This window comes from Microtus pennsylvanicus, chromosome 5, assembly GCF_037038515.1.
Source record: "Microtus pennsylvanicus isolate mMicPen1 chromosome 5, mMicPen1.hap1, whole genome shotgun sequence".
Lineage (NCBI taxonomy): Eukaryota > Metazoa > Chordata > Mammalia > Rodentia > Cricetidae > Microtus > Microtus pennsylvanicus.
Window position 1 is genome coordinate 113,359,124 of NC_134583.1, and position 23,288 is coordinate 113,382,411.

The following is a 23,288-nucleotide window of genomic DNA, read 5'->3' on the forward strand; positions in this document are numbered from 1 at the left end:
TTGATTCATGGCCTCCATTTTATAAGGAGCTTAGCCTACTGACTCATGTTGTACCCAGATCATGGAGTGCCCCCCAAACCAACTGAAAGACCAAGTCTTTATTCTTGGTTTGAACTTGGACTCTCCATGTGTCCAATGTATTGGTGCAATCAGAGAGCCCCAAGCTCAGTTGGGAGGTTGGGGTGAGGGAATTCTAAGGTTCAGGACCCCTAATTGGCTGATATTTGTCTAAGTGTGCTCTGGTGAGAAGCGATGGGTGTGTGCTGGCAGGTGATCCTAAGTACAATGGTTGGAATATTAGGAATTTCCTTTGGATGGTCTGTTCTGGGTGGTACCTGAATGGTCTCAGTTTGTGATCTTTCTTGGAACCAGGTATTAACTTAGGGCAAACTACTGAGACTCGGGCCTCTATTGAGCTTGTCATTCCTGGGTCCTACAATTCACAGAAATTTTCTTTTGTTTTTATTGATTGATTAGTTGCTTTGAAACAGAGTCTTACTCTAGCTCAGGTTAGCCTTGAATTCACAAATCCAACCTGCCTCAACCTTCCTGAGTGCTGGGCTTGCAAACGTGAACCTCTGTGTCTATCTAGAAGCTTTCTTTGGTGTCCTTAATCTCTCTCCCTTTCTTCTGAAGTTTACTTTTCTTGTCATTACAAATCTGACTAGAGCTCAGTGTGTGATGAAGAGTTTAAACAGGCTCCTGAAACTGTGGCAGAACGGAAATCTACATGACACCTGAAGAATAAAAACACACACTTTTATTTTTGGGGCAGATGTTTTATTTAAATTTTTATTTGTGAGTGCTGGGGAGTGTGTGTGTGTGTGTGTGTGTGTGTGTGTGTGTGTGTGTGTGTGTGAAATATGGGTGTGAACTGTGAGCAAGAATTCCTGGAAAGAAGCTGTGTCTGTAACAACTGGTTGACTAAAAGAAAGAGGTTGGGATGTTGCAGGTCCAGAGTCTAACTCACTTTATCTTGCGCCAGCTTTAGCCCCCCTGACAGCCACTCCTTGGCCACTTTCGTGTCAGGCTAACATTATGTAACTGACAAATAAAACAATCTTTTGCAATCTGTTAACTTAGCATACTACTAATTTACATCCCCCCAAAGCTAAGAATGTCATCATTTTATAGGAGAGATGCCCCCACCCACTCCTACCTCGCTGATGTTTCCACCAGCGTACTTTGAGAAGCCTTGGTTTACAACTCTTTAGTCTGTTGTTAGAAAACTGCTTCCACATCAGAAGGTTATATTCTGGGGACACCAAGATGTATGTGACCAGGCCATGGTCACTCATATTCCTCCTGAATAAGTCGTATCTTGTATGCCTTTGAGAAGACAGCTGTTTCTTTCCACAGCAGAACCGACATGTGGAGGTCGGAGGACAACCCTTAGGAGTTGCTGACACAGGGTCCCTCCTTTTGTTTCCAGCTCTGTGCTGCACACTCCAGGCAAGATGTTCCCCGAGCCTCTGGGTGATTCCCCCATCTCCATCTCCCATCTCATCATAGGGATGCTGAACCACAGATGCTTGCCATTGTATCAGACCTCTCATATGGGTTCTTGGAATTGAACTCGGCTTGGCAGGCTTAAAAAGATAATGTTTCTATCTATGAGTCTTCTTTCCAACCCTAAACAAGTATTTTGAGACTTGTATTTATCTGGGTTTCCCACAAAGGGACATACCAACCAAGAGAAAGGCAAAGCATGATCAAGAGGCTGCGATATTTTAAAATGGGAGGTGCAAGCACACAGAGGCAGGAAGTGAAGTTCGATTTTGTACTAATGAAGGTGGCAACTGTGCATTTCCCCCATTGGCTAGAGTCCAGCTCACAGTTTTTCCCAATCATTTCATGAGTTGATGCAAAAGAAATGAAAGAAAGGGAGAAAGTGGAGAGGCTCTTAAATTCAAAGAATGCAGCAGGGCCTTTGTGTAAACATACATTTTACCAGGTAGAAAGATATAAATATTTTATAAAGAGTTTAAAGATGGGGGAGATAAAAAGATTTTCATTAAAGTCTTACAAAGTAGTGAAGATGAAAAGATTTGAATTGCTTTGTTTTAAGCAAACATTTCAGTGTTTGACAAAAAAAACACTAATATTTAATGTTTCTTACACTGGAGAAATACAAAAACTTTTAATATCTTTATCCCTTTATCATCATCATCATCATCATCATCATCCTTGTCATTATGCAATGTGCCTATGAATAACCCCAGAGTTGGTAAAATGAAAATCCCTCCACCCACATCAGAGGTGATGCATCAGTCTCTGAGCTAGGTCATGGAGACATAAAACTAGGATTGGGCAACTTGGGGTTCGGGGCAGGCAATCTTTATTTTTTTCTTTCTTACAGTAAAGTCTGGAAGGAGGGAGCCCAGTGATAATCCTAACAGTTTACCTGGCTTCAAACGTAGTTTTGCATTTGTATCTAAATGTGCTGGAGTTTAAGATTCTGAAAATACTTCAAATAAAACAAAAGAAAGTGAACCATGAATGAGTAATACCTGTAGCACAATTAATAAAAATCCAGAGACAGATATTGGGGTTCAGCCTGCAGGTCAGAAAAGTAAAACAGCCAGCCACTGGCTCTTACCTCGACCTCAGCCTGAACTGGTGATCCTACTTCCAGGAATCTTAGAATGAGACTGTATCTGAGAGCTGTCTCCTCCCATCCTATATTTCTCTCTAGGGCTGGGATTAAAGGCTTGCGCCACTACCGCCTGGTTTCTATGGCAAACTAGTGTGGCTACTGGGATTTATTAAAATACAAGTGAAATATCACTACAAACACCCATTACCTTCTTGTCCAACTCCAAACAGCTAGCCTTGAAGGGATGTCTTTGAGCCAGGGCTACTATCTCATCTAGATCCAGGCATGAAGAAGCCATGTGATCCTCTATGATCTATAACCTGTGAAATCAGAACAGGTTATGGAACATGGACTTTGACCTACTAAATTTCCTAGACACTACTGTATCTTGTTAAAAATTATTTTTCTTATTTTGATTCATATCTTCCCAGTGTAAATGATGTTGCTCCCCCAGGCTGAAAATGGGCAGGAAAAAAAAGAAGACAGTTCATTTACTGTGTGACAGAGTACCTATGAGATCTCAGTGACACGTAACTTGAGGGCAGGTAGAATTGGAGCATTTAGAGCAGTGTTTCCCAACCTTTCTAATGCTATCATGTTTAATACAGTTCCTCATGTTGTGGTGACCCCCGACCATAAAGTTATTTTTATTGTTACTTCATAACTGTAATTTTTCTACTGTTAAGAATCATAATGTAAATAGCTGTGCTTTCTGTTGGTCTTTGATGACCCCTATGAAAGGGTCCTTCCACCCCTAAAGGGGCCAAGACCCATATGTTAAGAACATCTGCTCTAGATCACTGAAGTATTGGAGAGAATAGGGCACTAATGGGAAATGAATGGCTTTTTGGAAAGGTAAGTAGGCTGTCAAGAGAATTGATGGAAGTTTGTGAAAATATGTTTTATCGCTTTGGTGCTAATAACGCTCCCCTGGAGCAGGGATTTAGGGTGGATGCCATTTCCTCTGTGGAAGCAGACTGATCCTGAAGAGCATTCACAGCTCTCTCGCCTTCCAGGAGTTAGCCGTTTTACTCACAAGAGGGAAGACATGCCATGTTTTACACGACCATGCCTTGTGAATCTGTGAACTCTCGAAGACTTTTGCTTAAAATAATCTTCATAAAAATTTGGTACATTTGAAGTGATGTGTTCTGGTCCATTTCATTTACCTAACTAGATACAGAATATGTCTGTAGATCTATAAGGATTAAGAGGAAGGATACTTAAGAACAAGTTTCCTGTGTGGTTGGAGGTGTAACTCAGTTGCTGAAGTGCTTGCCTTGAAAACACAAAGACCTGAGTTGGATTCTCTGAATCCACATGAAAACCAAAGAAAAACATATCCAAAGGCCTGGGCCACATATTTGTAATCCTAGCACTAGAGAGGCAGAGAAGGGCAGATCTCTGGGGTTGGTGACCAGCCAGTCTTACCTACCTGTTGACCCTCAAAACAGTAAGAGACTTTGTGTCAAAGATTAAAAGAGGTGGACAGCATATTAAGGACAAGTTCTGAGGCTGTCCTTACTACACATAGGTGGCTCATAAAGTCCTTAAATATATATGTTGCATTTGCTGTGCCAGGCAATAACCAGGCCCTTTATTTGTATTAACACAATTCACATTACCATATTCACATATAAGGTACTTACTATTTTTTGAAGGATGAGGACTTTGAGATACAGAGATCTGAAACAACTTGCCCAGGGCTACACAATAAATGGTAACACGAGAAAGGATAGCCAGGAGATTCAGCTTCAGAATCTTCGGTTTCAAGGTGTGATCTTATTTCTTCAGTCCATGAACACGTACGTAACTAACTTATTTGCACAGTCCAAAGCTAGACCTTTTCATGCTATAAAACAGATTTCTTCAGTGCCATTTTTAGCTGCCTGGCATTTCCTTGCTATAAGCAATAACTTTCATATATTTAGCTTACCAGAACCTTCTACCACGCGCAAAGCACATCACATATTTTTCTAGTTTAGACATAATCGTTCCTTGAGATGCTAATGAAACCTGCTACTGTCCATGGACGATGCAGCATAAGAACTTAACCCACATGACCTCATTCAGTGCATGTTTACCATAACCCCATGAGATTGCTGCTATTATTATCCCCATCCCACTGATAAGAAAACTGAGCCTCTGAGAGGTAAATTTATCCTCTCAAGATAACAGTCACCAAGAGGCAAAGCCCAGACCCAAATCCAGCTCCACCTCTGTGGTCCTCCTCTGTATGGATGGCTGTGCGGTCCAGCTACCCAGAAGACAATGCCATTCATTTTATCTCAATGGGCTGTTTTTACTCCTGGTGGCCAGTACACGCCCTGCTGCTGTGATGGCTTCATCGCTTCTTGATCATGCCTCATTGCACTATCCTAAGCACGGGTAGACCACTGATATTCCATGTTAATGTTTCTGATATGGATTTCTTAAGTTCTTCTATAAGTCCATCAGACCAACTGTTGTCCTGGCCTTACTAACTCTGGCCACCCAAATGCCATAGCTGATAAATACGTACTGCTCAGAATGCTTCTATTTTGTGACACTACTTTGGGGGAGATATGAACAAATGTCTACTTATTCCAGACAGGGAGCAGACGACAAACTAAAGAAAGGATGGATACCACCGAAGTCCAACAAGGTGAACCAGTGAGTTTCCTGAGATTTGTCTTAGTTTGTTTTCTATTGCTGTGATGAATACCTTGATCAAAAGCAACTTCAAAAGAAAAGGGTTTATTTCATCTTACAACTCCCAAGTCACAGTTCATCACTGAAGGTAGTCAGGGCAAAGATTCATGGCAAGGACTGAAGCAGGTATCATAGGGGAGTATTACTCACTGTCTTGTTCACTGTGGCTTGCTTAGCTTGTTTTCTTATAAAACCCTGGGCTATTTGCCTTGGTGTGAAATTGCCTATAGTGAGCTAGGCTTTCCCACAGCAACCATCCATCAAGAAAACAGACCCACAGGCCAATCAGATGGAGGTAATTCCTTAACTGACCTTCCTTCTTCAAAGGTGACTCTAGTTTGTGTCTAGTTGACCAAAAAACTAACTAACATAGGATCTCTTATAGGTCTACGGGTCAGGAGTTATTTGCAGGAGCAGAAATGACTCAAAGTCAGGCACCAAACCATGTGACCATTCAAGGAATCTGGAAACCTGGAGCGCACCTCACCCCCTACGGACAGCTCAACAGGTGTCCTCTCCAGGCATCTTGGCTGATCTGGTTCTTCCAGGAAGCTCACCTTGTCCGGAAGTATCCTTTAGCAGTCAGTCCCTGTGTCTTAGAAATGCTTCCAAAATAAAGGGGGCTAGTGAATCCAGTCAGTTTCAGCAATTCCCTCAAGCTATTGAGTTATTTATTTCCTGATGCTTCCCTGCGAGATGGGAAGTTTCACCTCCTCTCAGACCATCCGGCTGTTTCACATCCCCCTTAGCATCCTGTGTCTTAACAAGCTTCCTTCCACAGTCTTACTCTCAGAGGAAATTGCCGCACTACAGCCTCCTCTGGGAGTGAAGCTCTCCTGATAGCCACAGAGACAAACAGCAGGAGGTGACACTCTTGCCAGTGGTCAAAGAAGGCCAGATAAATTAGAAGCCGATGTCAGAAGATCTGCACATTGTCTTGGTCCTTCCCTGAGGACTTCATTTCCCTTGATGGCTCCTGATGGCACAGAACATGTAGACGTTCTTCTATAGTGTTATATTATTTGTATTTTAATAAATAAATCTTGCTTGAAGACTGGAGGCAATGCTAAAGCCATTAGAGGTCAGGTAACGGTGACACATACCTTTAATCCCAGGATTTGGGAGGACAGAGGCAGATGGATCTATGTGAGTTCAAGGCCACCCTGGGCTATACAAGATGGTGGTGGCCTATACCTTTAATCCCAGTACTAGGGAGTCACATGCCTTTGATCCTGCACTAGAGGGAATATAAAAAGGGAGAAGAAAGAGGTCTAGTCTTCTTAGTTTGTGGTTGCCCAGCCTTGGTAGAGGTAAGACTTCTCTAGTGGCTTGGCTGCTTTCCTTTTTTGGTTTTCAGGTTGAACACCAATATCTGACTCTGGGTTTTTATTATTAGAGTTACACCTCACAATAGTCCTTCTTGTCTACTGAATGGCAGAGAGTGTTTACCAGGACCAGCAGCTAGCCAGTTACTGTGCTCAGACAAGAGAGTGGAAAGTCTTGCAAGCACAGCTGTGGACGATGAACAATGGAGCAGGGATGGTCTGGGTTTGAGACTATGCTCCAATGAGACCTTAGCTCAATATGTCACATAGGTCATGGGGTTTCAGAGTGCTCACCTGGTGTCCTGTGTGAATTCCAATCAACATCATCTTCCCTTTCATCATTTTTGAACCGATAGGCCCATGGCCTCACACCTGTTTAAACCCACATCACGATCATGTCCTGATCAAATATTGCAAACAAAACCAAGAAACGTTGCAGCGTACCTGAAAATAAGAGTCTCTGCTGACAGAGCAGCAATCTTGGCTCAGCCCAGGCCAACTACAGATCTCTGAACATTCTTTTCCTTTCCTGGTTATTGTCTTCTGTCACTTCTTCTGCCTTTCCAGATAAAGTGTTCTAGCATATCTCAGACTGCTTTTGAACTGGCTATCCCCCTGCCCCAGCCTTCTTAAAGAAGAAAGAGAAACATATGCTATACATTTATTACTGTTAATATGCACCAAATATAGCCAGACTACTTGCTGTGCTTTAAAAAGTTTAGGCCCACTAGCATTAAGTATACCTGAGTTCTCCAGGTCTCCAAGAGCTGCTTGGTTCCTTGATGGCCTGTTTCCCACAACGTGCTGAGCGCAGGGATCACAGGTTTGCGCGACCACTCACTCTGCCCAATGTGAACATCATTATCTCCATCTGGAAAACAGACTAGTTACAGAATTAAACGAGCTGCTGAGCTTGGTGGTTTATGCCTTCCATCCCAGCAGCCGGAAGGCTAAAACAAGAGGATCGTGAGTTCGAGGCCAACCTGAACCACATAGGAAAAGACTTTGTCTCACAAAAAAAAAAGTGAAATAGAACATCAAATGAGTTAACAACTTGAGGTATCTAATCATAAAGTATATAAGAAACTGTCTCCAAAAACAGCTGTCGATATTTCCTCCCTTCCCGGTGCCTGTGTGCTGCTCCAGGAATAACCATGTGATGGGCTTTCACACATGCTCCATCCTATATCAGACTAAGAGGACTGTAGTCTTATTTTTAAAAGATTATTTATTTATTTGTTTGTTTGTTATTGTATAGTGTCCTGCCTGCATGTACCCCTGCCCACCAGAAGAGGGCGCCAGATCTTATTACAGATGGTTTTGAGCCACCATGTGGTTGCTGGGAATTGAACTCAGGACCTCTGGAAGAGGTGCTCTTAACCTCTGAGCCATCTCTCCGGCCCCAGACTGTCGTCTTTTTCACCTGTGCTTGAGATTTACCTGCCAAGTAAAGACCGTTCAATGTTGAGGGGCACTAATTCCCTGACAGAGCACTTTTCTCTGAATGCTCAGACTACCAATGCATAAAGATCTGACTGCGAGCCCTTTCCCCTGGCTAGCAGCGCGGAGGCCGCACGATGCCTGGAGTTACTGTAAAAGACGTTAACCAACAGCAGTTCATCAGAGCTCTAGCAGCCTTCCTCAAAAAGTCCAGGAAGCTGAAAGTCCCCGAGTGGATGGACACAGTCAAGCTGGCCAAAAATAAAGAGCTTGCCCCTATGATGAGAACTGGTTCTAGACATGAGCTGCTTCTACAGCACGGCACCTGTACCTGCGTGGTGGTGCAGGGGTTGGCTCCATGACCAAGACCTATGGAGGACGGCAGAGAAACGGTGTCAGGCCCAGCCATTTCAGCAGAGGCTCCAAGAGTGTGGCCCGCCGCGTTCTGCAAGCCCTGGAGGGGCTGAAAATGGTGAGAAAGGACCAAGATGGGGGCCGCAAGCCAACACCTCAGGGACAGAGAAATCTGGACAGGATTGCCGGACAGGTTTCTCTTTAATGGTCATAACTCTGAGCCAAGGGTCAAAATTAGATTAGATTCAAACAAAGACCAAAAGCTCATGGGTAATACTACTTAAAAATTTACTAAGAAGACGTGTGGAGGTGATTGCTTGGTTCTTTTGAGATTAAGATAGCTCATTCTAGTAAGTTCATGTCATCCTGACAGATGGTCAGAATAAGCAAATGTACTTCTGTTTCTTCTTTAGTAACTGTGAGGTCTGCCTATGTGACATAGAGCACTTTCACTTAGACTACAGAATGCTAATGATTTGATGTCTCAGTGATAAAGCCATTGACGGTGTGAGTTATCCTTTAGTATCATGTTAATAAAGTCTTTTGTTACCTTTTCCTCCCCCCATTTATGTTGGGTATAAAAGCTATGGAAAAATAAATGAGGGCAAATTTCAGAATTTCAGTCACTGGAATTTCTCCCCATACTTTCTATGTTTTCTGTCTTATTATTTTTATCCATCTTCACATTCTTTACTTATGTATTTCTTCAATTCCCATGCCCCTACCCTGGTAAGAAGTATTTTTGTCGAGGCTGGTCCTCAATAAAGGTGGATTTTCCTATTTCTAAATTTTTTTTTACAGTTTCTGAGACATGTATTGACGTAAGACAGTGAGAGAGCAATGTTTTATTATCTTTTCCTCAGAGGCATAGAATAAGACTATATCTAAAGAAGGAGATTTTTGTTATCAATTTCATACATTTTTACATTTTTATTTTGAATTTTTTATAAAATATAGCCAAAGAAATATGAAGCATGCAGAATGCTTAAACTATGTAGTCTATGACATGTGCTTAAATCTACATATATTTATTGCATTCATTTCATTTTTATTTTATAAATTTACAAATCAAAGTAATGCACCCAAGGTTCTATGGCAATGGACACAATTTTCTGGGCCTGGGGCACATGCTAGGGCTGTAACATCGAAAGGATGAATACCGCTAGGTGGTGGCGCACACCTTTAATCCCAGCACTTGGGAGGCAGAGGCAGGTGGGTTTCTTAGTTTAAGGCCAGCCTGGTCTACAGAGTAAGTTCCAGGACACTCAGTGCTACATAGAGCAACAAAACAAAACAAGAAAAAAGAGAGGGATACTCTATTTAGTCCCGTCACAGATTAATGAGACTACACCAAGAATAAGACCCCTAAGAGCTCTCAGACCACCTATAAATGGAGGCTGTAAGGAGGTAAGATCCAGTCAAAGGGAAATCCAAATGTTTCCTGGGCTTTCTGGATCTCTGGTGTGACTATGAAAATATATTATTGACAGTCATGCAAACAAACAAATGTGACCCAATGTTTAATATCCCAAATACACCGCCATATAACTAATACAGCTCTAAACTCAAGGGATTAGGGAATCACGAGTTTCAAGAAGCATTCAGGGAACACACCCCTTCTTCATGAATGCAGGTTTAGCCCGTTTCTCAGTCCAGAGAGTTTATTTGCTCTTATATTTGGAAAGATACCCTGAATATATGTCGCAATCAGATTTTTTTTTTAATGAGGCAATTTACTAACCCAGCATCCTTTGTTCTATTGCTTCTTGTCAGGAGTTTCAGCAGTAAGGAAACATTAGGCTGGGGAACCACTGAAAGATAAAGGGGCCACTTAGCCGACATTAGGGTATTGGGCAGCATCCTATCCCTACACCTAAGCTATCTATAAAAGGGAGATCCAACACAGGAAATTCCACACATCTCAGAAGCTGATCCCCTTCAGAAGGATTAACTAATGAAATTACTCTGGAAAATTACTTGGAAACATACTATTCAAATCTTAGGTATAATCCCAAACCCAAATGTTCACACTATGATGTCCAGAAATATTCAGTGTCATTTGCTGTAGACAAATATGAGAACCAACCAGAATCCCCTCAAAAGCAGAATGAATATATAATAGTTAATGTATTAATAAACTGAACACTACAGAGCAGTAAGATTTTAAGAAATTTATTTTAGCTACAGGAAATCATAAATAAGGTACACAAACAAAATATAGAGCAAAGAAGTCTGATACAAAATGATATATGTATATAATTCTACTTGTACAAATATCAGTGATAGCAATCACATCCAGGGCCATATGCATGCTAGGCAAGCTCTTGACCACTGTCAGAAATATTTCTTAGACTAGCCTCTCAACCGACACAAATAATTCCAATCACACCAAATCAGACCGAATAAAAGATGCCCCTGTTTAATGCAGTGCTCCCAGGTAGCACCAGGAAAGCATGGCAAGGGGAAGAGAGAAGGGGAGACCACACAAAGCCCGGAGACCACGTGTTCGTTCTGTGGGGGCAGCCTAAATAGTCTGTGGAGTGGTCCTGACCCTCCCTAGGGAGGGATCACCACTTGTCCGGCTTTCCTAGAGGTCGAATCTGGACCAAGGCACTCCCAGGGGAGGAGGCTTGAAATAGAGCTTCCTGGTCATTCCAAAGAAGGATGCCAGGGGCAGGGATGAGGCCCCCGAATATAATAACCACTAAGCAGCCCTTGTGCCCTGCTTTAAGAACAGCACTTCAAAGTGGTAAACTAACGATGCTCGACTTTGAGTAGTAGTTCTGCAGTTTACCTTAGAGGAAACTTCAGAGAATTTCTGAGGTGTTGGAAGTACCTATTTCTTTACCTGGATTGTAATTTCACCAGCACATTTATATGTTTTAGGGTAATTAATTGAACATATAATCTGTATAAATCCAGGGTCTTTATATTACAAATACCCTCTCTTCCCTCCTTCCCTGACCCCTTCTCCTTTCCTTAGGACAAGGGGACTTAAACATGCAGTCAGTTCTCAAGTGTTTTCTAGAAGACTGTCCCCCTCTTCCGCTGCTACTTACTCACCATCCTCTTAGAATTCCCACCCTCCATCTTGCTTTTCCGGATGAAGATGACTGTTCCCTGTTAAGGTGATGCAAGGGCTTGGCCATATTCATGCCTCGTCTCAACCCTGAGTCATATGCGACGTCTTGGATCCATATTATTTGAGAAATATAACAGGAAAAACTGGCATCTGTGTGTCTGCTTATCTCTAATTGTCCTGGATATATCTCTCTCTCTCTCTCTCTCTCTCTCTCTCTCTCTCTCTCTCTCTCTCTCTCTCTCTCTCTCTCTCCTTCCCTCAGGTGAACAAAAAAAAAAAAAGAATAATTACTACTTACGAGTAACTTCCTGGTGGCACACCTGGAATTGACTGGTGTACTATAGACCTTTGAGAGTCCTTAAAATCCTTATATGGTTTCAATTCTACAAATACAAAATGATTACTAATGAAATAGACGTTTTACCTATTGTCTTGGCTGCAATCCTGAAAAATACGTATTTGGAGACTTTTCCATTTCCAAACTGTCAAAAATTAAAAATCAGATCAAAACAATGGAACCAAAAAGAAGAAAGAGTTTTCAGATTCCTCTCTACTTCCCAACATAGGCATCAGAGTGGAGGCTGTGCCCTTTGTCTTCTGGTGTCTACTTCTAGTTTCTAAAAGCAGTAGGCAAAAATGTAGTCAAAAATTCTGCGAAATCTGAAAGGATTGAGGTTTCTTGTTTGGGTTTGTTTGTTTTACTGGTTCTGGGCAAGTAAGTAGCTGGTAAAGTTAGTAAGTAGCTTTAGATTCTGGCAGGTGATATAACACTTGTGGGTCAAAAGACTATGCCATCCATCAATCTGAGTACCTATTCCCCATCTTGAGCATGCCTTTGATGGAACAGGTGTGGACGGGCTTGTAGTCATGTCTGGATGTGAGGTGGCTGTGTTACAGGGATAAAGCAGGCATACACACACTTGCTCTACAGAGAAATGTTGTCCCTGTTCTTCTATTTTTATGTAAACATATTAGAAAAAAAAAGATGGCCTTAGAACAAAGGCAACAAGTACTCCAAATTGAAAGAAAGGCAGCAATGAAACTCACCAATAGAAAATTCTTTCCAAAGACAGGATTCAATGTTGAAGAACTAGTTGTAGTGACTCTTCTTGATAATGGTGTAAGTGGTATCTTCCCCAAACTCGTTATTGCACAGATTACTAGAAATGGGTTAAATTAAGATGTAAGAGTTAGCCAATAAGAAGTTAGAGTTAATGGACCAAGCAGTGATTTAAATTATATGGTTTCTGTGTGATTATTTTGGGCCTAAGCTAGCAGGGCAGCCAGGACCCAACAAGCGGCCCTCCATCCAACAAGTTCTGCAGCATAATCCTAGGTAGGGATATGGGAGCATTGTCTTCCAGGATGCATTCTCAGACCCTTCTGGAGTTTGGGAGCACTAGCCTCCATTTATTTCCATCACAACTATTGATCATGACTAATACTCTAAAGAAGTGGTGAGCCTTTACTTGAAAATTCCTGTTCAAAACCACTTCCTGCCTTTTGTTTTTCTTGGCTCATTTAGCATCTTAGGTAAGTCAGCTGCCTTCCAGACTATTACAGCCAGGTGTAAGATCTCTGCAGTCTTCAGTACTAAGAAATAGGAGGTAAGTGGATGAGTCACTCAGAGTCTGGATGTGGAGTAAAATGCCCTCAGGAACAGTTTCTGAAGGGTTAGATCCCAAGAGTTTGGGTTTCTAGAAACTTGAAAGGATTCTGTCACCATCTACATAAAGAAACTCAGCTTCCAAAGGACATCCATGAGTTTGACCGTGTGTTGACTGCTTACTCTACAACAGTCCCCTCCTAGAAAACCATTCCTCAGTTCTTGAAAGAGAGCTTTTGTTCATTGCTTTGTACAAGAATGAACATTAATCAGACAGTTATTACTGTGTTAATATTCCCTTTATCTACTTTAGTGCTAAAACTCATAAAAAAGTGTTATACTTGAGGGATTGCCTCTTGAATTAATATTGGCTTAACAGTTAATATTGGTTTCAATCCCTAAAAACCTTTCACACTGTCCTTACAAAGAGTTCCTTCTCATAATTTTTCAAGGTGACTTACATATACAGTATCCTGATACCTCTAAGATAAGCTATTTTATCTTTCCATTTCTGCATTGCACATTAATTAAATGTCAAGCTGCAGTCTCCTTCAGCTGTTGAAATAATCCTCTGTATACTGTGAATATATATTACTCTCGCTAGTTAATAAAGAAAGAGCTGATTGATTGGTTGCCAGGAAAGTGGAACAGCTAAACTGAGAATGCCGGAGGGGAAGCAAGGCAGAGTCAGAGGAGATGTCCGCCAGTCACTGAGGAAGCAGGATGTGTAGAAAATGAGGTTACAAGCCATGAGTCATGTGACAGAGCATAAATGAGAAATATGGGTTTCTTTAAGTGTAAAGAGTTAGCTAGTAATAAGTCTGAGCTATTAACCAAGCATTTACAATTAATATGAGCCTCTATGTGGTAATTTGGAAGGGGCCCCCAGGATGGGAAAACTCCACCTACAGAATAAGGAGTCCTACCAATCATCTTATGGTTTGCTGCTCAATTAAAAAAAGAAATGAGAGAGCTTAAGAGAGAAGACTCAGTGGTTTAGAGCGTTTGTTGCTTTTGTAGAGACCCTGGGTCCAATACCCAGAACCTATATGGTGACTCATGGCCACCTGTAACTCCAGTTTCAGCAGGTCTGATGCCCTCTCTAGCCTCTGTGAGTACCAACTACACATGTGCTACACAAACATACACGTGAACAAACCACAAAATAAAAAACCTTTTTAAAAATGAATGGAAGCAGGATATCCACATACTGTCAGTTATAGTACTCTTCTTCAGAAAACACGCTCCTTGTGAGATCTTAGTTTAGACAAGTGGATAGTACTTGTTTGCTTATTAAAGATTTATTTTATGTGTATGTGTCCGTTCAAGAAAATGTGCAGGTGAACACAGGGCCTGTGGAGGACAGAAGAAGGTGGTAAATCCCCTGGAGCTAGAGCTATAGATGGTTTGACTTACCTAAGGTGGATGCTAGGAACTGAACTTGGGTCTTCTGCAAAAGTAGCAAGGGCTCTTAACCAATGAACCACCTCTTCAACTTTAATATCCATTACTTTAAGTGAACAATAAAGAAATTCTTTTAATCATAAATAATTCATTGTTTTCATCCATGTGCCCTTTCCTGATGACTCGATTTTCTGGTTTATATTTAAAAAGTGCATTTCATTTACATATGTTTTTAGCAAATGGGGACAACAGATTCTAGATATAAAGTTCCGGTAGCTGGCCAAGAACTCAACCTTCCTGCCTCAGCCTAAAGGTGCTGGGGATATAGAACCATACTGACACATGTAGCTCTTCATTGACGCATCATGTATTTTTCCCACTATGTAGCACATAAGGTTTTCTTTTTCAAATACCTGTGCTGGGAGCACAGCTCGGTTGATAGAATGCTTGTTGAGTACACACAAGGCCTTGGGTTGGATGGGAAGTAACACATAAGCTAGATGGTGGTTCATGCTTAAAATCCTAACATTTTAGAGGTGGATAAAGGAAAATCAGAAGTTAAAGATCTTCATCCTAAGCTACAAAGTGAGTCCAAATCCAGCCTAGGATGTAGGGAGCTGTTTTATTTATTTATTTATTTATTTATTTATTTATTTATTTATTTATTTATTTATTTATTGTGTGGAGGTGTTTTGCCTACATGAATGTCTATGTATCACCTGCATGCATAGTTCCCAAGAAGGTCAAAGAGGGTATCAAATTTCCTGAACTGGAATTACAGATGGGTTATGAACCAGCGTGTGGGTGCTAGCAATTAAATCTGGGTCCTTTGCAAGGACAGTCAGTGCTCCTCACTACTGAGCCAGCTCTCCAGCCCCAAACGAGATCCTGTCTTCAGGACAAAAACCAACCCAAACTTCAAATGCAAGTAATCCTGAAGCTTCTCTCTCCTCAAATAGTGAGAAAAGGGAGCCATTTAATAAAGAAGTCTTATGGAACAGTTAGTCAGTTTATTTTTCATTTTAATACTGGTAGCCTATACCTCCTTCCTAAGAAGTAATTTTGAGTTAATTGGATTTCTTAGGTTTGTATGAGACTGTGGCAGCTAGAGAATATTTGGCTAAAGTAAAATGCAAAGTATGATTTCTGTGTCCTCACTAGTTGTCACAGTAGGCCAGCAGTTTAAAGACCAACAAGTTGTTAATGTGCCAAGCACTATCCGAGTCCTTGAGAAAACAGGTGGGCGTTTCTACTAGGAAACAGACTAGCCCTGCTGGGTCAAGATAACAATTGTCCTCAAAGTGCAGGGCCAAGGGATGGAGAGATGACTCCAGGGATAAAGAGCTTTCCATGCAAGCGAAAGTACCCAGGTTTAGATCCCCAGACACTGTGTTAAAGCCTGGTGCGGTTTAATGTAAGCACACCTATGGGAAGATTGGAAGTGGAGACGAGAGAATTACAGAAAGCTCCCAGGCCAGCTAGCCTAGAGTGTGCAGCAGAGATCAACAGACCCAGCTTCAAACAAATTGGAAGGCGAGGGCTAACACTCTTCTACCTCAGTCTATATGCACACACATACACAAAACATACCACACTGCACACACACACACGTACACATGCATACCATACACACAACACAAATATATATACATGTATACAAACACATATATACCACACATTCATACACACACAACACAAATATAGCTACACATGTATACACACACATATATATACCACACAAACATACATATACACATATACACGTGCATACCACACGTACAACACAGACATATATACACATATACGTACACATATATACCACACAAGCATACATATGCACATATACATACATGTGCATATATGCACATACACCACACGCACACACATATATACCACATGCACACACAAGACACACACACACACAGAGAAATGGGAGTTCTTGGAAAGATCCCCAACTTACATTGAGCTTTTGAACCTTCTGCAAGGCCCAGACTGTGAAGAGTTACAGGTCCAGAAGCTAAAACCATTTTTCCTGGGTTATCTTCAGCCCCTGTGGTAGCCATGCCTACCCTTCTCTCCGACCTAGTGTTCCTGAGACTAACAGGTAATGTATTTCTGGAATGTAATAGCAGACACTCTCACCTGACAAAAGGCTAATGCAGTGTCAGGGAGCAGCTGAGGCCTGTAACGGATTTCTCCACCTACTTTAGCCACCACATGATGCTTCCACCAGTGTATTTGAAAAGTGTCTTAACCTGCGACATTCTTTGTTCTGGTATAAAGACTTCAGACTCAGAAATTGGCCCCTGAAATTTGGGGGAACCTGGCTTTGTGTTTCCAGCCCATGGAACTCATATTTGTCTCCAGCATAAACTACCTCATATCTCCTCTGAGGCGAGAGCTGCACTTTTGCATTGACACACACATAGATACAAACACACACATACTTACTCATACATGTACACATAAAAATACTGTCCAAACGAACTTAATGATATTATTTAAGGTCATGCATTATTTTCTGTGACTTAACTCACACATTAAAAGAATTGTTTTATTGAATCGACACACAAACAAAAAGATAATAACATTCTCACTATTTTTTAATGTATTTTTGACAACTTCAAGCATGTCTATAATATGTTCTGGTCATACTCATCCCTGGATCTTCTCTTATCCTCCTCCTATTCCCAAGACCCACCCACATCCTCCTACTTAGTCCTCATTTCTCTTAAGTCAAATTCTAGGAGGTACCCAGTGGTTTTCAGTTCTGAGCCTTAGAGATGCCTTTTTTTTTTCCCCTCAACGCCGCCTCACCCTGACTCTCAATCCCTGCTTCCTTTTGGAGGTGAGCCTCCTGGTGCCATAACTAGAAACAGCACACACAGACTCTGTTGCCCTGGGCAGTTCAGAAATAGTCCTCATCTATTTTCAAGAGCTCAGGAAGGGGCTTCAGAGAACTCAACCTTGGATGACTTGCTTATATCTCCAGTCCTAGCCTAGAGATTTCTAATAGAAATACCATAAAGCCCTTAAATTTCTAGCCTCAAAGAGATACACAGTGTCAAAGAAAAAGGCCCAAACCCTGCTCTGAAACAGTCCATTCCCAATCACAGCATACTCTCTGACTTTGCCTCTCCAAACACTAACAACATTTTAGGTCCTTTGGGGTGAAAGGCAGGATTGTTTTAGGGTTGGTTGCTGTATTTTTGCATAATGGCTTTTATATAATTACTAGGGTCCTGGGGCTAGACTATTGGAAAGGACCCCTGAGATGCGAGAGGACTGATAGTCCCTAAAATTAACCCTAAGTCAGGCACCAGCTCTGGGGATACCAGTCCTAAAAACCCTTTTGCTCTCTGTGTTACAGAAAAACAAAGAATTGACTCAGGTGTATTGACTAAATGGCTGACCTCCAAGTTTCAGTTTCTTCAGTAAATACAACCATAACGAGGATTAACTGAAATCCCATCTATAAAGCATCTAGGACTCTTTGTGGGGATGCCAGGGAGGACTTGAACCTTGACTGCAAATGTTGTCGGTATTGGACATGGAAAGAATAAAATCAAAATAACAAAGTAAAATGATGATGTGTTTGGGATGAACACAGGAGAAGCATCAGCAGTCTTGAGAACTTAACTTCTTGGTATAGATTTGGGAGAGTACCTGCCCAGTGTTAGCAGGCAGAACCCAGGTAATAGGTGCAATCCTGAAGGAGTAGGAATGGAGTGGAAGACATCAAGGACTGCACCTTAGCAAATACCTGTCTGTCTCTCTCTGGCCACTCAAGGGCAAGTTCAGGCTAAGGCGATCTGAGAAAAGTGGCAGGGCCTAGGGATATAGTTCATTTGGTAGAGTACTTCTCTAGGTTACACAAACACATAAAACTGGGTGTGATGGCACAGGCCCCTAATCCTAGCACAACGGAATATAAAACCATCTGAGTTTAAAGTGGGGGGGGGGAGGAACACCCAGATAAAGCTCACATGTGGAAAATGTCGAGTATGCCCACGGTTTCCGATCTGAATGCTTCTTCCTGTGTTAAGAGGCTCAGGCTAACCAACCTTAGCTATAACTGAAAATGGAAAATATTCTTTTTAGCACATACCAGTGACTCTCAAAGTTTCTAATCTCCGAATTTCTTTAGGTTTTTATTTTTCTTGGCAATGCCAGGGTGGAGACAAACCCAAGACCTTACATGACCTAAATGAGTATACTAGCAACAAGCTATACACCCAACTCTGTTTCCTGCTGCCCAGCTTGAGAGATGACCCGATTTTTCTATCCGTATCTGCATTCAAGTTGGGTCAACAGCACACATACAGATCCGGAGCTCTCTATTGCAAACTCGTGAGAGAATGAGAGAGAAACTGTCAATTAATGCCTTTGTGTTTTCATGAAAACCCTTTTGAGTTTGTTGACCGAAACGGTTTCATGAACTCCGGAGGCCTGGTCTAAATGACTGCAAAAGCAGAACTATAGGAATGAGTGCTTTCTAGAAGGTTCTCCTTACTTCCAAGTATAAAGTATTCTCAAGCCTTCAAGTAGAGTCAGTTGGGTGTTTTGGCGCTTGCTTTTTTCCTGAAATTTGACATTAAACACAAGCCAGAGCCAGGAAATTCTAAATCTACAATCAAGTACAAGGACTCCAGCCAGTCTGGAGCCACTGCGTAGGGCTGAGCCAAGAGACCACCACTTTCTGTACATACCTCAAACTGGTGGAGTAGGACACAAACAGTTTAGCATCCCAACAAAGGCAAATTTAGCTCAGCATACTTAGTACTGCCAGTTCCCAGAGACAAGATCCCAACAAACAGGGAACTTAGTGACCACTTCAAGTTCTTGGCATCCCGGTTTCTTAACTAGCGTGCAGATCTCTGGGTTATAACCGGAGGCTGGAAGAGATCATTTGGCTTTGAGAACCAGCATGCTGGGGCTGTTCCACATCTCAGGACAGATCATCTCTGATGTTGTGGGGCAGGAAAAATCTGCATCTGGCTGCGTTGCGCATCCAGAGGGACTCATTTGTCATCAGTTGGGAAATACTGGAGTGTGGTGTTGCTCAATGAAGCAATTTGGAGTGCTTCTATGAGTGCCAGCAACTAAGCAAAGGACAAGGAGTCGCATCCCTAATTCACGGCTCTTTGTGATACAGTGTTTGTTTCTTTCCTTCTCCCTTCCTTTCTCCTTCCCTTCATTTCTTTTGTTCCTTTCCCATATATTTGTGATGCACCTCTTATAAATCAGGGACCATGACAAGAATAGTCTCACCAGCATCTGGCTACCAATCTAATTTACTTCTTAACTATTAAATTCTCCTTCCTAAATAAAAGAAAATCATGAGCTTTATAGAAAAATTGAAAATATGATTTGATATAAAGGAGACAATAACTGCCCTAACTAATATCTAGGAGGTTTTAATTTTTTTTTGTTTTTTGTTTTTCTGTGTTTTTCGTTGTTGCTATTTGTTTTTTGTTTCTCATACAGGGTTTCTCTGTGTAACATACCTGTCTGTCCTGGCACTCACTCTGTAGACCAGGTTGTACTTGAACTCACAGAGATCCACCTGCCTCTGCCTCCCAAGTGCTGGGATTAAGAGCGTGTGACACCGCTGCCCGGCTCTCAAGGTATTATTTTTATACATGGATAGCAATTCTGTGACCCCGTTTGATTTACATAGTCTCAGCATCAGTTCCAACGTCCTTAAAGAGCACCATAAACGTAGTGATTCCCACAGTTGGTGGTAAATAGCTCAGTGGAAAACTGTCACTCCTCACGTCAGACTCTGCCTGGATACATCCCTTCTCAGAAATGGCATTACAGGGGAGAGGAGCATGCGCATTTTTGACTTTTTGTTAACATACAGAAAAATTCATTTCCCATCAATCGTATAAGAATGGCACCCCAGATGAGGGAGCTCCTTTAATTGTGCCCTAGCCAGCAATACAGAAATGGTTATCTATAAACAAGCAACTCTGCAGACATGATTTATTACATTTTTATTTTTTAAAATGTAATGTGCCACTAGAGGCTAAATCTAGGGCCTCGTGCATATTAAACCACTGCTTTACCACTTTTTATCATTTATTTGGAGAAAGGATCTCACGAATTTGGTCCCTTGGCTTTGAACTTTGCAGCCCAGCCTAGCCTTCAGCTAGAGACCCTCCACTCCCAATTTCCTGAATAGCTGGGGTTATAGGTTCCTCTCTGTCTCTGTCTCTCTCTGTCTCTGTCTCTTTCTCTCTCTCTCTCTTTTGATCTCTCTCTTCAATTTCCCCTTAGATTTGTAGATTCTGGGCTAATCTTGAAACTGGGTCTTTAAAAATGAAATAAAACACTATAACATGGATTAAAATTTGAAATCTAAGATAAAATTTCCAGACTCTTGTACTACCTCTTCATAAAGTGCTTAAGTCGCCTCCAAATGGTTGTGGCAAATTCAAACTATTTCTACCTAACTTAACTGGAAAGGTATAGGAAAGTCATCAAGCTGCATATCAGACAGGCATGGAAGCTGGCTGTTTGAAATCAGAATAGGTTTTACTACTCCAATAGCCCACTTAGACAGCACTGGTACAGCCTCTATAGAATGGTATCACTGTCACCCTGGGGCGCCCCTTCGCAGATAATAGAACTTTTTCTAAAGTTTTTAAATAACAAAATCTAGATCCACAGCCAGCTAGGAGCCTCTGACTAGTTGAATTTAAGTCAGATAACAGAGTCCTGCCTGCCAAAAAGAGAATATGAGGACAGAGCATATTGGCTGATTTTGATTTTTACCAAAAAACTTTAATTGAACATTTATTTACTCATTTATTTTGTGTGCATGCGTGCACACATGCGAGCACACACATATGCCCGTGGACATGAGAAGACAGTTTCTAAGAGCTGGTCCTCCTTCTACCACGTAGGAGGGACCAAACTCAGGTCTGTAAACACAACAGCAAACATCTTTTTATTTATTTATTTATTATGGATACAATATTCTGTCTGCATGTATGCCTGCAGGCCAGAAGAGGGCACAGATCTCATTACAGATGGTTGTGAGCCACCATGTGGTTGCCGGGAACTGAGCAGGCGATGCTCTTAACCACTGAGTCATCTCTCCAGCCCGACAGCAAACATCTTTACCCTCTAAACCACCTTTTCCCAAATGCTGTTTTTGCTTTGAGACAGTTTTTTTTTTCCCCTGCTGGCTACGCTGACCCAGAGCTCTCAAGTCAAGTGAGTCCTCCCACCTCAGACTATGATTATGTGGAACTGCAGGCATGCACCCCCCTACTCTGCGTCTGCATGTGACTAGGCGGTAAGTCAGTCACATGACCAGTCACTGTTATAAATACATAGGTAGAGTTACAGAATGTGATTATTTTCGCATTATTATCACCAGGATGCATATCGTGTAGTAGAGAAGAATATTCCTTCCAGAATAGTACACGCAAATGTCTACGAAGTCTTCAGATGCCATTGAAGTGCGTACATCCGCAGGACTGATGGCCTCCGCGCTGTGGAAAGCTGAAGAATGTGAAGTAGCCACACGCTACTCAGCTACAGCTGGTGGACCATCTTAAAACTTTTTTTGAAAAACTCTACAAATCTGAATTTTGGGGTGCTGGAGCTATTGCTCAAGGCTAGATAGAACTCATCCTTAGTCCTCTTGATGCTCCTGGTTTAATTCCTCCCACAGCAAACTAAACAATAGAATTTAAAATGTGAATATGCAGGGAATTTTCTGGTTTTGATATTTGGAACAAAGCAAAACAACAAAAATCAACACCATTGTCTCTCAAAACCAAGGCTGCAGACTGCCTCTGAGGGTTGAAGCTGCTTTTATATATACCCACAGTAGGGTGGTGCCCTTTTAGAAGGTGGCAAGAGTGAGCCAAACAGTTCAGAAGGTGACAGAGTCAGGGTTACAGGTTTGGTTTCCAAAGGAAAAGCAACCAAGAAAGCCAGTGTGCCTTACCCTGCCTGTGGTCTTTCCCCCCAGCTAAATTGAAAAAAAATCCCCAGTCTCATCGGTAGCAGGCAGTTCCTAATATGTTGGCGAGTTGGTAGGATCTGCTCCCTCAATGAAGCAGTTTTTGATGAAGTCTTAGGGTTTCCATCTCTGTGATAATGCCCCATGACCAAATCAACTTGGGGAGGAAAGGGTTTATTTCGCTGCCACTGTGCAGTCCCGAAGGAAGTCATAGCAGCAACTCAAACACAGCAGCAATCGGGGGTCACGCTGCTTAAGGCCATGCTTCTCATGGCTTGCTCGCTAAGCTTTCTTGTAGAATTTAAAGCCATCTGCCCGAAGATGGCTCCACCTGCAGTCGGCTGGGCCTTTGCACAGGGATCACTATGAAAATGCCCTATAGGCCTGCCTGCAGCCCTGTCTTAAGGAGGAATTTCCTCAATTCAGTTTCTCTCTTCTCAGATAACTCTAGCTTGTGCCAAGTTGCCATAAAACTAGCCAGCACAGATGCCAAATCACAGTGGCTTCTCCGGACTCCTTCATTCCCTTTTCCTCCTTCCATACTCTCAGATTTAAAATGCATCTTCTACTACTTTGCAGCTGAGAAAAAAAAAATCGTAGATAAATAATTTAACTTTATGTCTTATTCAAGGAAATAGTATAAGATGCAATTTTTATTCACGGGGCTGTAGCAAATGTATCAGAATGCGTGTAGCGTGTGTCTGGCACAGGTGGATGGCCTTATTAAAGACGCTGCATATGATGATTAACTGTAGTGATAATGAGTATTTTACTATCTCAAGAAGGCGGGGAGAGACAGAGAGTGCTTC

General features: G+C 41.8%; 1 pseudogene; it reads left to right on the forward strand.

The window, feature by feature from the left end:
* The first annotated feature begins 8,174 nt into the window (after positions 1 to 8,174).
* Positions 8,175 to 8,611, forward strand: LOC142851411 (small ribosomal subunit protein eS19 pseudogene; annotated as a pseudogene).
* The last annotated feature ends 14,677 nt before the right edge of the window (positions 8,612 to 23,288 follow it).